The following is a 15547-nucleotide window of genomic DNA, read 5'->3' as shown; positions in this document are numbered from 1 at the left end:
GTAAGTGAGAGCAATTCCAGTGTTTGGGAGAAGATGAAACCAAGGTAAAAACTAAGAGTTATTTGCATACTATTTTATAAATTGTTTGTTCTTCATTTTATTATATTTGCTGTACACTTTTAAAAATAATGAACATTGTTTTAAAAAAAATAAATGAGAACATGACAGGCTATATCATAATAGAGAAAGCTGAGCACAGAGGTTAACAAAACTGAAAGGAGATTAGAAAGTAGAAAAAATTTAACGTGGAGGAAGTAGTTTTTGAAAGGGCAAATATTATATCCAAATGTGTTCTGTTACTGATTTATTATTTCAGCTCCTGTTCGTGAATAGAGTTTCCTATCTCACAGTAAAGAATTGAAAGTCACTGAGCTGCTTCTAAGAAGCTGGGTTCAGGAGACTAAATATTACAGTATTGTAATAGTTAATTGCTAGTAGGGAGTTCTGAGCTAAGATGATACTGATGAGAGTTGAGGGGAAAAGGGTGGTGAGAAAGGCACTGCCAAGACAAAACCAATCTCCTGTTTTGAATCCTCGATATAATCCCTTCCTTTCCAAATCAAGATGACAGATTTCAGAAACAAAATATATTCTTTAATATACAACTAGTTTACTGGATAAAAGCTCTTTAATAAACACATGAAAAATCTATTTAAATATGGATACTCATTTGCATTTGTAATTATGTGTATGTATAGATTCACCAAACTTGTTTAGCATTTAAAATTTTAGAAGGGTGGAATTTAAGGGTTATAGCTACTATAATATTGAAGCCTTATGTGAGAGAAAATACACTGCGACACCCAATATAAATGCCAATTTTTGACAGTTGTATTTTTTACTAAGTATTTTCTTTTCAGACCACAAGATTTCCTGCATGTATAAAGTCAATTACAAACTTGACATCTTTCAAAAGTTTCAGCAAGAAACTTAACCTTTCATAGATGCTATTCTGTTGAAACTCATATCTGCTGTGTGGATAAGAGGGTTTTAAATGAGACAGCCAGAAATCAATCAATTACCACGCTGAATGTTTAAAAGAAAAGTGTAACTAGGAATTTGAATCCCTCATTGGTACTCAACTACCTAGGATCTTCAGTTTTTTGTTTTTTGTCTTTTTGGTATTTCTTTGGGTCACTCCCGCGGCATATGGAGGTTCCCAGGCTAGGGGTCTAATCGGAGCTGTAGCCACCGGCCCAAGCCAGAGCCACAGCCACGCAGGATTCAAGCCTCATCTTCAACCTACACCACAGCTCATGGCAATGCCGGATCGTTAACCCACTGAGCAAGGGCAGGGACCGAACCCGCAACCTCATGGTTCCTATTTGGATTCGTTAACCACTGTGCCACGACGGGAACTCCGGATCTTCAGTTTAAAACTTTGATTTATATACTCAAATTTCATACAGTCTAGGCTTAGCAAATCTTTCTATTTGCATAAATTCCAGGCTCTCTTTCTCAAGTTTCCATGAGGGAGAGAGTTCAAATATACTTTTAAAAGTCAATACACTACCCTAGACTACAGTAAACTGTCATTACTAGATTCCCTTTTGTTTCAGTGTGTATAGACATTTTGGAAGTAGAATGACCAGAAATTTCAAATTGCCCATGATAATAATGAAGAACATTTTTTCAGAATGAATTAAAAAGTGCTTAGTTACAATTTAATAGTACTCTTTATCTCTTTCATATTTTGGTATTAATTTGCATGTATGTATTTTTTTATTCTAGAAAAAAAGAATGAACATTGTAGATAATCCCTGCTTTGGAAATTGTCTCTATACTGTGATCACATTCCAGGCTTTTCCCAACATCCCTTGAGCATTATTTTATAACATAAGTTTTGATTACTCTATGAAAAAGAAAGCCAAACATAATGTAATGGATTTTGACATAAAACTTAGCATTTAGATGTATCCAAGTTTTCTATCCAAAGCAATAACTCACAAGAAGTTTATCACAATTGAATTATTCTCTTTGTTTTATGTCTAAGATTTATGTCTCTTATTCAGGAGTAACTTCTTTTTCTCTTGTGCTGCCTTTGAATAATTTTTACATATAAAAATACCCTAAAACACTTGAGACCTGCCTTTTAGTTGTATACTTTAAATGTCCCATTAATCTTAAAATGAAAGTAACTGCAAAGTATTTAATACTTTACTCAATGTAGATTAACTGCTTTCTCAGATAGGTATCAGTATCAAGTTTTATTATCTGGCTTGCCTTCAGTTAATTTTGTAAGGTTAATATGATTTTTCCTTTTCTTGAATAGTAATGACAGTTTAGCTTGGAAACAGTAAATATATTCTCTTGTTCAATTACACATTTACTGCATCTAGTCAAGAAGAAGCACTACGCTAATCACGAGGGTTAAAGAAGTAGACAAGTCTCTGTCCTTCATAAGATGCCCCAAGTGTCACTGTGAAGATGAACAACTAAAGTTTTAATGCAGTATAATAATGGTTTTGAAGAAGGCAAGCTACAAATGCTACCAGAGAATATGAGAAACAAGAGTGGAGGTTAACAAGGAGTCAGGAAGTTTTACTGGCAGAACTAGTAACAGAAAGAAGGCAAGAGAAAACATTCTTAGGTATAGAGAAGAGATAACAGTACATCTTAGTATCATCTGAATATTTCTTTCCCTACCTCCTCTGCATTTCCTGAATTATTTCAGTCATGGTCTAAAGGGTTTCTCCCTTTTCCTCCTCACAGCCCATAAAAATAAAAATAAAAATAAATTGAGTTACCACTTGTGGTAACAAAGAAGTACATATTGGTGCAGTGATTTTACATGAAAATAGACTAGAACGGTTAGGAATGAGAGACCATGAATTCAAATAAAGAAAAGAACACTGAAGGAGACAAAGTTTTGGGAGAAGGACTTGCTCTTCAGAGTTTCTAGTCACTAAGTAGAAGTTAACTCAGACGTTGGCCATCATCCCTGCTGTCATCTTAAAATCTCTTTCAGACTTTGAGGACCAGCCTGAGGCCTACTAGTCTTGTTTGATTGTCTTTAGAGATCTTGCCCAACCCCAGGCCAATTAGCACATGTAGATTTTCTATAGCTAATGTATTCTTTGAACTTACACAAGTCACAGAGAATTAAGTCACAGGCAGGAAAATCACTTTTCCACCAAGATTTTGTATGAAATAATAGTCTAAGAAAAAAAAATGAAAAAATCACAGACACATGAGAAAACATTTGATAGGATTTGGGTTAATGCTGCATGGGGTAGGAAGTATACACCTTCAAGAGTAAGGCTGAAGTCTGTGTAGTTAGCCCCAAGTGTTTGAATTTTATCTCTTTGGGCCCTATTTTCTAACATCTCCTCTTACTTGCCCCCTGAAACCAAGCTAAGATCAAATGAACCACACTGGTCCTGGAGATAGTGCCCGAAGTTCAGAATATTTTGGTACAAAGTATCATTGTTTTGAAACTCATTTTTTATCCTCAGAATTTTTGCATATTTTGCCATTCCTTAATACATAGATAGTAACTGATTTCTTCAAAATAAGTAAAAAAAAATATGTGAAAAGTTGTCATAGTGACTCTGTCTTTAAATACGCATGTATTCTATCTCATCATTTTATTCTACCTTGAAAAGCACATCAAACCTCTGAGTTTATGAAAGATACTGAAAGGATTTAACAAGTCATATCATTGGATTTACAATTTAAGAAATGTCGCTTACAGTATGTAAATTGACACAATTAGAACATTTATGAGATGAATTTATAGAAGATTGAACCCATAGACACTGGATGCATACATTTGTATCAGTCAGAGTATTTAGGCAGAAACAGAGATGGAATTAGGGGTGCAAGAGGTCCACTGGGGTAACAACTATGAATACTGAAGAGGGAGGAAGCAGTCTTAGCAAAAGGCTTCCGAGAGCAACTCTGACCTGGCACTTATGAAAGGAAAGGGTTTAGAAAGGAGAATGAAGCTGAGAGAGTTCAGACTGTGATGAAGATCTAAGAGGGCTTCTCCCCCCAAACAGAGCTCTTGAAAAAAAGACTGTTCTTTTTTTCAAGAAATGTCCAAGCCTCAGTTTTCCTCCTATGCACCTTCACTGCCTGGACCTCCCTGTGAAGAGCACGGTCTTGAGTGGAAGTTGCAGAAGAGTCTGAGGTTGCTGCAACTGGAGGAAATTCTTTTTTGAAGGGATAGTAGAGTAGCACACTTCCAGGGGTCCCACAGGCCCATATTTGTAATGCAGGGAATCACTTCTCCATATGCATTTAGAGAGAAACCCCTATAGATTTCTAGTGGGCCTCATTTCCTAAAGGGAGACTCAGCAGGTGGAAGGCCTTACTAGTGGTCATCTTTTTGTTTCAATATTTCCACCAAATTTCCTTAACTCTCAGCCTGCTATTTCTGCTGATGTTGGTGACTTACCTAGAGAAGCATCACACATTTTCACTCCTGAAGGAAAGTGATTCCCCAGTGTGAAATTCCACGCCTAGGAAGTATGCATTGCATAAGCCTTTACATAGTGATGCCAGCTGAGAATCTCTAAGCAGAAAACACAAATCCATACCCAGAACAGGTGCCTATTGTTTTGAGAACAAATTGCATCCCTTTAAAACGAAAGAGATTCAGTAAAGCAAACTGGTAACGAGCAACTGGTGGCTCTTTTGAGGAATGACCATATCAAGGGCTCATTGTTTCTGATGTTGGCATACTACTGGGCATTCAGAGGAGGCAAAAACTAGATAAGCTTTGGTAAGTAGGAAAACTGATAGTTCCATGAGGACTCTACTGCTGCTACCACGGACACTCCATTTGTGGGCTGGTTATGCCTTGTGAATGAGAAGTATTTCTCTCCCTCTTTCTTCACTGAAATTAAATATACATGCACACACCAAATCAAAAGCCACATACTATCTACTCAGACTGTTTTAATCTGCTCTAATAAAAATATGAAATATATCCTGGCTGTTGAAATTTGGGCAATCACTCAGTTGAGCTTGCAGTAGTACACAGGATGTATCCAGAATCCATTTGGTTAGAGTAGTGGCCAGACTGGTGAAGCAAATGAAGATTTATAAAGACCAGTACCCTGCATTCTTGAGATACTTAAAAGTGACAATAAACTTCATCACTTCCCCTGCCTCCCCCACACACACCACACACACAAGAATGTTATCCTGGTTTTGATTTACTCCTTTGAGGTTGTGGTTTCAAAAGCTCCCATTTGGCCTTCCTCACTATAATAGATTTACTCCACAAGCACCTAATATAAAGGTTGATTTAAATGCCAAGTATGTCAGTCTCAAATATATATTCAGAGTCTTTGAAACTGACTGACAAGTCAGTATATAAAACTTGGAGGCTTCCTGTAGGCTGGACTCAGCCAGACGTTCATGTTTTACATGTCTATAATATGCAAGCATTTTATCAGAGAAACATGAAGATAGACACTTTACCATATCCACTTCCCTGGGCTTTGATTACTTTCCACTACCACCCACCATAGAAATTCAAATATTTTCATTATATTCAGTAAGGCCTATAATTTCTCCAGGATTCAACAATTCATCCAAACAGCTAGTTAGCATCTTCTTTTGGGTTCCTCACCAAGGTATTATTACATCTATATATCTCTATATACATATAGATGTCTGTATCTGTATCTCAAAAATATCCTTAGATCAATAAATATTCTTTTCCAGTCTGATGTTTCAGTCCTTTTTATAATCAACAATATTCCCAGTCTAGTCATACTGGCAATCTCTCAGCGGCTGATAAAATGTGCTGGCTGAGGAGAGAGGACAAAATGGCGGAGGAGTAGGGGGACGCGCTCGCCCTCTCCCACAAACACAACAAAAAAAAGCACATCTACAGAATAGATGACTCGCACAGAACAGCAACCAATCGCTGGCAGAGGAACCTAAATTCCAATAATGGCAAGAAGTTCGTGACATTACTGGGCAGAACGGGAGAAAAGAGGAGAGTGAGAGAAGGTGAATCCGAGCGGGACGGGCACTCCCGAAAGGGAACTGCAGAGGAGAAAGGGATCCTGCACCCTGGAAAGTCACCTACACGGGGGAAAGATCAAACAAACCGGAGGAATCTCCAGATGCAGAGAAGAGTGTAGCAGTAAGTTGGAGTATGGAAAAGCCGATTAAGAACCGAACGGACCATCTGAACTACGGGCACAATCACCAAAAACTGAGACGCCTGGGTGGGGGCTGGGCACCGAGACCTCACCTCCGGTTAGTCCCTGAGAAAGGGCCGGGGGACGCCTGGGTGGGGGCTGGGCACCGAGACCTAGGCTCCAGAGGATAGTCCCCGAGATTGGACTGGGGGGGCGGGCAGAGCAGAAACTGCTTGGGAGGTCTAGAAACCATTTGATGGGGCAGAGACTGCCTGGGAGACTAGAAAACAAAGCTGTCGCAGAGGAAGGGAGCAATACTCTAGGGGCGGGGAAGTGGAAAGCCGCATCAGAGGGAACTTGGGAGAAGAGCCTGGTCTATGCCCGTGCTGGGGAGGGGAGAGAAGAAGGGGTGGGTCCCCATAGAATACCCCCCACGCCACAGCAAGCTTACAGGCCCGCTAGCTAGCTGAAAGCTGTGCTTCCCAGGGCATCCCCTCCCCCCAGCCCCGCCACCCCCTGCGCTCTCGCTGAACCTGGGGCTGCCTGCCATCCAGGAGGGCTGGCCTCAACAATTGCCTGAAGCCTACCACTGCAGGGGCTGTCCCTGCACAGGCCTGTTTGCCCTTTGGAGGGGCTACACTTCTGCAGAGCAGCACCAAACACCACCAGCCCCCGAGAAAAGGCCTGCAGCCCAGAAAAGCTGGAACAAACCTAGCCAGGACGTGAATAGATCTGCCTAATTCTCAGACAGTTTTCCTGAGTCGGGCTGCCCCAGGGAGGAGCCTCTTGGATTTCCAGTGGCCCTGCTACCCGCCCAAGCCCCCAGGGGGTGCCAAGCTCTAGATGATCAGCTGCATAGGACTGCCAGCTACAGGCTGGACCCCCTACAGCCCTGAAAAGCTGCAACAAGCCTGGCCGAGTCGGGAAAAGATCTCAGACGGTCTTTCTAGGTCAGAGTGCCCTGGGGAGAAGCCTCTTGGGTTTCCAGCCGCCCTGCTACCCGCCCAAGCCCCCAGGGGGTGCTCAGCACCACCAGCCTCCTGGAAGAGCCCCTGCAGCCCAGAAAAGCTGCAAAAAGCTCGGCCAGACTGGGAAAAGATCCGCCTACATTCTCAGGCCAGCCTTCTGAGTTGGGCTGCCCTAGGGAAGAGCCTCTTAGGTTCTCAGTGACCCAGATAGATTCTCCAGCCCCCAGGGGGTGCTGCACTCCTGAGGAACAGCTGCCCAACACCGCCAACCCCCTGCAAGGACCCCACAGCCTAAAAACACCAGAGCATGCTCTGCATGACCAAGTGAAATCTGCTACCATCGTGGTGTGGACCTCCCAGTCCTGTCTGCCCTCAGGAAGCCCTCCTTTGCTTCAAAGAAACACTGTTAGCCCCATCAACACTCCAGAAAAGCCACACTGCCTCAAAAAAGATTGACCAACAACGCCAGCCCTCAGGAAATATTCCACGGCAGTGACAAGACAAACACTGTCCAATCACGGAGAGTACAACTCCCTCAGGAGAAAGAAAACAACAAGCAAGATGAAGAAGCTGAGAAGCCACCCCCAGTCAAACCAACAGGAGACCTCACCTAAAGCAGTCAACAATGAAACACATCTCTGCAGTCAGACAGACCTGGAGGTCAAAAGAGAAAGAGTGAAAATACTGAAGGAATTAAGAGAAGATATGAACAGTAATGCAGATACCCTCAGAAAGGAACTAGAAAATATAAGGAGGAGCCAAGAAAAACTAGAACATTCATTTGCAGAGATGCAAACTGAACTAAGGGCAGTAAAAACCAGAATGAATAATGCAGAAGAACGAATCAGTGATATGGAAGATAGAATAATGGAAATCACTCAATCCGGTCAACAGACAGAACACCAAATCAAAAAACTGGAAAGCAATATAAGAGACCTATGGGATAATATAAAGCGGGCCAATCTAGGCATAATAGGAATTCCAGAAGGAGTAGAAAAAGATAAGGGGATGGAAAATATATTTGAAGAAATTATCGCTGGAAACTTCCCAAATCTAAAGGATACTGGGTTCAAGATACAAAAAGCACAGAGGGCCCCAAACAAACTGAACCCAAACAGACCCACACCAAGACACATCATAATAACAATGGCAAAAGTTAGTGATAAAGAGAGGATCCTAAAGGCAGCAAGAGAAAAACAGAATGTTACCTACAAGGGAACCCCCATAAGAATATCAGCTGACTTCTCTGCAGAAACACTACAGGCCAGGAGGGAATGGCAAGAGAGATTGAAAGTGCTCAAAGGAAAAAATATGCAACCTAGAATACTCTATCCAGCAAGAATATCATTTAAAATAGAAGGGGAAAAAAATTTTTTTCCAACAAACAAAAACTTAAAGAATACTGCAACACAAAACCCAGGTTAAAGGAAATATTGAAAGGGCTTCTCTAAACCAAAAAGAAAGGAAGGAAAGGGAAGAAAAAAGAAAAGAAAAAAAAAAAGAAGAAGAGGAAGAAGTAGGACTGAGGAAACTGCAATCAGAGAGCAGTCACTCAAATAAGCCAGCATACAGATTTAATCATGAACATGCTTCAAACAAAATAAAATTAAAACGAAAAAAATAAAAAAGAGTCATCAAAACCATAAAATGTGGGCAAGGGATGTTAGGAAGTAAATAACCCTTTTTGTTTGTTTGTTTGTATGTTTCTCTTCTTAATTTTAATATAGGAATGAAGGGTTTGAACTTACAGGACCATCAGGCTAAAACACACAATTATGGGAAGGGGTTAGCATACTTAAAAAACACGGCAACCACAATCTAAAACCAAATATTGCATTTGCAAAAAATGAAAAAAAAATATACTCAAGCCGATAATAGCAGGAGACCATCCAACCAAAAAAAAAAAGAAAAAAAGAAAGGAAGAATGGAGAACCATAGAATCAACTGGAACACGAGGTTCAAATGGCAATAAGTAATCATCTATCAATTATCACCTTAAATGTCAATGGACTGAACGCCCCAATCAAAAGACACAGAGTGGCTGAGTGGATAAAAAGGCAAAAACCTTCAATATGCTGCCTACAAGAAACTCACCTTAGGACAAAAGATACATATAGATTGAAACTGAAAGGGTGGGGAAAAATATTTCATGCCAATAGACATGACAGAAAAGCAGGAGTCGCAGCACTCATATCAGACAAAATAGACTTTAAAACAAAAGACAGAAAGAAAGACAAAGAAGGACACTACCTAATGATTAAGGGATCCATCCAAGGAGAGGATGTTACTATCGTCAACATATATGCCCCAAATATAGGAGCACCCAGATACATACAACAAATATTAACAGACATAAAGGGAGATATTGATGAGAATACAATCATAGTAGGAGACCTTAATACCCCCCTCACATCAATGGACAGATCCTCTAGACAGAAAACCAATAAAGCAACAGAGATCCTAAAGGAAACAATAGAAAAGTTAGACTTCATTGATATCTTCAGGACCCTACATCCAAAAAAAGCAGAATACACATTCTTCTCAAATGCTCATGGAACATTCTCAAGAATCGACCACATCTTGGGACACAAAGCTAACCTCAATAAATTTAGGAGCATAGAAATTATCTCAAGTGTCTTCTCTGACCACAACGCCATGAAATTAGAAACCAACCATGGGAAAAGGAAAGAGAAAAAACCTACTACATGGAGACTAAACAACATGCTACTAAAACACCAGTGGGTCAATGAGGAAATCAAGAAGGAAATTAAAACCTACCTTGAAACAAATGATAATGAAGACACAACCCCTCAAAATCTATGGGAAGCTGCGAAAGCAGTGCTCAGAGGGAAATCTATAGCAATACAGGCCTTTCTCAAAAAAGAAGATCCCAAATTGACAACTTAACCCTCCACCTAAGTGAATTAGAAAAAGAAGAACAAAAAAGTCCTAAAGTCAGCAGAAGGAAGGAAATTATAAAGATCAAAGAAGAAATCAATAAAATAGAGACTCAAAAAACAATAGAGAAAATTAAGAAAACCAAGAGCTGGTTCTTTGAAAAGGTGAACAAAATTGACAAACCCCTGGCCAGACTCACTAAAAAGAGGAGAGAAAGAACCCAAATAACCACAATTAGAAATGAAGAAGGAGAAATCACAACGGATACAGCAGAAATACAAAAAACCGTAAGAGAATACTATGAACAACTATACGGCAACAAGTTTGACAATCTGGAAGAAATGGACAATTTTCTAGAATCTTACAGCCTACCACAAACTGAATCAAGTAGAAACTGACCAACTGAACAGACCAATCACTAGAAATGAAATTGAAGAGGTCCTAAAATCACTCCCTACAAATAAAAGTCCAGGACCAGATGGCTTCACAGGTGAATTCTATCAAACACATAAAGAGGAATTGGTGCCCATCCTCCTGAAACTCTTTCAAAAGGTTGAAGAAGAAGCAATACTCCCAAAGACATTCTATGATGCCACCATCACCCTCATTCCAAAACCAGACAGAGATACCACCAAAAAAGAAAACTATCGCCCAATATCTTTGATGAATATAGATGCAACAATTCTCAACAAAATCTTAGCCAACCGAATCCAACAACATACCAAAAAAACTATACACCATGACCAGGTTGGGTTCATCCCAGGTTCACAAGGATGGTTCAACATACGCAAATCATCAGCATCATACACCACATTAACCAAAAAAAAAGTCAAAAATCATATGATCATCTCAATAGACGCAGAAAAAGCATTTGACAAAGTCCAACATCCATGCATGATCAAGACCCTCGCCAAACTGGGTATAGAGGGAACATTCCTGAACATAATCAAAGCCATTTATGAGAAACCCACAGCAAATAGAATCCTCAGTGGGGAAAAACTGAAAGCCTTCTCACTCCAATCTGGAACAAGACAGGGATGCCCACTCTCACCACTGCTCTTCAACATCGTTTGGAAGTCCTAGCCACAGCAATTCGACAAACAAAAGAAATAAAAGGCATCCATATAGGAAGAGAAGACATCAAACTGTCACTGTATGCAGATGACATGATACTATACAGAGAAAACCCTAAGGACTCAACCCCAAAACTCCTTGAACTGATTCATAAATTCAGCAAAGTAGCAGGATATAAGATTAACATTCAGAAGTCAGTTGCATTTCTGTATACCAGCAATGAAATATTAGAAAAGGAATACAAAAATATGATACCTTTTAAAATTGCACCTCACAAAATCAAATACCTCGGAATACACCTGACCAAGGAGGTAAAGGACCTATATGCCGAGAACTATAAAACTTTAATCAAAGAAATCAAAGAAGATGTAAAGAAATGGAAAGATAGTCCATGTTCCTGGATTGGGAAAATCAACATTGTAAAAATGGCCATACTACCAAAAGCAATCTACAGATTCAAGGCAATCCCTATCAAATTACCCAGGACATTTTTCACAGAACTAGAACAAGCAATCCAAACATTTATATGGAACCACAAAAGACCCAGAATCACCAAAGCAATCCTGAGAAACAAAAACCAAGCAGGAGGCATAACTCTCCCAGACTTCAAGAAATACTACAAAGCCACAGTCATCAAAACAGTGTGGGACTGGTATCAAAACAGACAGACAGACCAATGGAACAGAATAGAGAACCTGGAAATAAACCCTGACACCTAGGGTCAATTAATCTTTGACAAGGGAGGCAAGAACATCAAATGGGAAAAAGAAAGTCTATTCAGCAAGCATTGCTGGGAAACCTGGACAGCTGAATGCAAATCAATGAAACTAGAACACACCCTCACACCATGCACAAAAATAAACTCCAAATGGCTGAAAGACTTAAATATACGACAGGACACCATCAAACTCCTAGAAGAAAACATAGGCAAAACACTCTCTGACATCAACATCATGAATATTTTCTCAGGTCAGTCTCCCAAAGCAATAGAAATCAGAGCAAAAATAAACCCATGGGACCTCATCAAACTGAAAAGCTTTTGCACAGCAAAGGAAACCCAAAAGAAAACAAAAAGACAATGTACAGAATGGGAGAAAACAGTTTCAAATGATGCCACTGACAAGGGCTTAATCTATAGAATATATAAACAACTTATACAACCCAACAGCAAAAAAGCCAATCAATCAATGGGAAAATGGGCAAAAGACCTGAATAGACTGTTCTCCAAAGAAGATATACAGATGGCCAGCAAACATATGAAAAAATGCTCAACATCGCTGATTATAAGAGAAATGCAAATCAAAACTACCATGAGATACCACCTCACACCAGTCAGAATGGCCATCCTTAATAAATCCACAAATAACAAGTGCTGGAGGGGCTGTGGAGAAAAGGGAACCCTCCTGCACTGTTGGTGGGTATGTAAACTGGTACAGCCACTATGGAGAACAGTTTGGAGATACCTTAGAAATCTATACATAGAACTTCCATATGACCCCAAAATCCCACTCTTGGGCATCTATCTGGACAAAACTCTACTTAAAAGAGACACGTGCACCCGCATGTTCATTGCAGCCCTATTCACAATAGCCAGGACATGGAAACAACCCAAATGTCCATCGACAGAGGATTGGATTTGGAAGAAGTGGTATATATACACAATGGAATACTACTCAGCCATAAAAAAGAATGACATCATGCCATTTGCAGCAACATGGATGGAACTAGAGACTCTCATACTGAGTGAAATGAGCCAGAAAGACAAAGACAAATACCATATGAGATCACTTATAACTGGAATCTAATATCCAGCACAAATGAACATCTCCTCAGAAAAGAAAATCATAGACTTGGAGAAGAGACTTGTGGCTGCCTGATGGGAGGGGGAGGGAGTGGGAGGGATCGGGAGCTTGGGCTTATCAGACACAATTTAGAATAGATTTACAAGGAGATCCTGCTGAATAGCATTGAGAACTTTGTCTAGATACTCATGTTGCAACAGAAGAAAGGCTGGGGGAAAAATGTAATTGTAATGTATACATGTAAGGATAACCTGACCCCCTTGCTGTACAGTTGGAAAATAAAAAAAAAAATTATAAAAAAATGTGATGGCTAACTTGTTTACCTCCTTTGTGTCATGGACTCTCTCTCCTTCATCAGGTCTAGCATATGCCTGGCCAGATTATGCTACAATTGGCAGTGGCCCAGGGGTTGGGAAAAGATCTTAAGGGGGCAGAACCTTTTATGTTGTGAGAGAGAGTGCTCTTCAGCGGCTTTTTACTCAAGAAAAGTGACAGGTCTCTAAGGAAGGATCAATCTCTTCAGTAAACTTAGGGTTGAAAAGGCAGGGAAGCCAAAATCCTGGGTGTCATGCATCCAGACACCCCCATGCCATGTCCTAAAGTGCCCAAATATTTGAAACAGAACCATACCTTCGGCATAACGGACTCTCCTCTGCTGTACATGCCATGGGTCTTTGAAGCTCAGGGATTCTAAATATTAAATCCCAAGTTTTAGTGTTCACATTTTCCTGCTCTCCCACAGCAGCACAGCAGACAAGGGTTTATTTTTAAGCCTCCAAAAGGCCCTCGACCTTTACACTTAGTTTTCAATTTTTTATTAGTGGTTCTGCTTTTCATTTGCAGTACGATGTCAATGTAACTTAATATCAGCCAGCCAATTCCATTGTCCTTGTATGCACTGCATGCCCCTTTGCCAGTCCTTTTCAAACTCCTGAATTACTGTACACAACAAAATGGAACTCTCTCTCAAGTATTTGAAGGTTTATCAAGTAATTAAATGTTGGAAAGTTCATTTCCTGACTTTCACATCGAGTTGTAAATTTTCCAACTGTTGAAAAAGTTCAAATTATGTACATGAAAAAATAACAGCCACAAAACACTATATCTAATGTTGAACATTAAAATGAAAACATTTTCCCAAAATGAGCTATTTATATGTTATAAAAGCTAAAACAATGAGCAGAATAAAAAATTTGTAATGAATTTCTGTCCATTATGAGTTTTAATTAAGAATTCAAAAAGAGAAACCAAAGTCATTATTGGAGAGTAAAGAATATCCTCTAAGTGACTGGAGACCCAAAGCAAGTAGATAAATATTATGCTTCTTAAAAATACAAATGCACAGGATTATATATTCAAATATGGCTCAAACTCTATTTACCATCTTATAACAAAAGCAAATAACTTTCTTTCCTAGTGAATCATCTTCTCTGCTGATATATCCTTGAATGCTTAAGGGATGTTAATGACAAAATTTGTTTATCTAAGTAGGATCAATATGTAAAATTCTTTATAATAATAATTGCACAGGTTTATAAATATTTTAATGCACTTTTTTTACACTATTTCAAGAAGAAAGTATTTCTACAGACTTGCATAGATTTTTCTTTACCCTCTCGGTAATTGTCAAAAGAAGTAAAAAGGAGTAGGAGGAGGAGGAGGAAAAAGAAAGTAAAAGAAAAATAAAAGAAAAACAACGTAAGAAACTATCAGGTGAAGAATAAACTTATTTCTAAGGCTTTCTGGACAAGTAGAGTATGAAGATGGAAATTATGAACTTGATGATCTAAACAAAAGAAAATGAGGTTGACTGGAAAAAAATAGAAATAGTGGTTTTTGGTATTTATCAATAGAAATATTTATATCACTGCATTAGAAAAAAAAGTTTTCCAAATTAGCTGTAAAAATGTGGGGTTATTTGAAGGTGAAAGAGCTTACAGGAAAATATTTGAAATTAACTCATAAATAACTATTACTTCAACACTTCAAGTATAATAAAGTCAGAAACAATTACTCAATCAGATGGAAATATGTGTGCATATGTGAGCACACACACATTCTCACACGCTAGAGCCAGAAGCATAGATTTTCTTTGTGTCCTAAGACATTTTTAAAACAAAACTAAACTGCTATAGATACTTGTTATATTTAATATCTTTATGTAAAATTAGAAGAGTATGTACAAATTTTAATGTTATATTCAGTTTTTATTTTGGACAGTATTTTACTTTGAATAATATATTTATAAACAACTTTTAACATTACTAAGCTTGACCTACATTATATTTATGTCTTTAGTATATATGTATAATTGCATATCTGAAATATATTAAATAGCTTTACTGATTTTATATTATGAATTCTAAATACTTTTAAACTCTTAACACTTATGAACACTGCTTATAACTCTAATCTCTTATTAACTCTAAGCATTTTTAAACTTAATATTGACATAAGATTTTTGTTCTGCTTTTTAGTCATTCCAAGGCAAGGCACAAGTAACAATGGATGATGCTACCCACTGCATTATTAATGCATAAGGACATGCTCGGAATTGTCATCAAAAGAAATGGCTGAATACTGACCAGATATTAGAAGAGATGTTCATGAGTATTCTCTAGTCAACATTTCAGTGATTTCTTAATCACTATATATATATTTTTTCTGATATTCTTGGCGAGACTATTTCAAGCTAACTAAAATG

The sequence above is a fragment of the Phacochoerus africanus genome, chromosome 10, assembly GCF_016906955.1.
Source record: "Phacochoerus africanus isolate WHEZ1 chromosome 10, ROS_Pafr_v1, whole genome shotgun sequence".
In the NCBI taxonomy this organism is placed as follows: domain Eukaryota; kingdom Metazoa; phylum Chordata; class Mammalia; order Artiodactyla; family Suidae; genus Phacochoerus; species Phacochoerus africanus.
Note: the sequence above shows the minus strand (reverse complement) of the source record.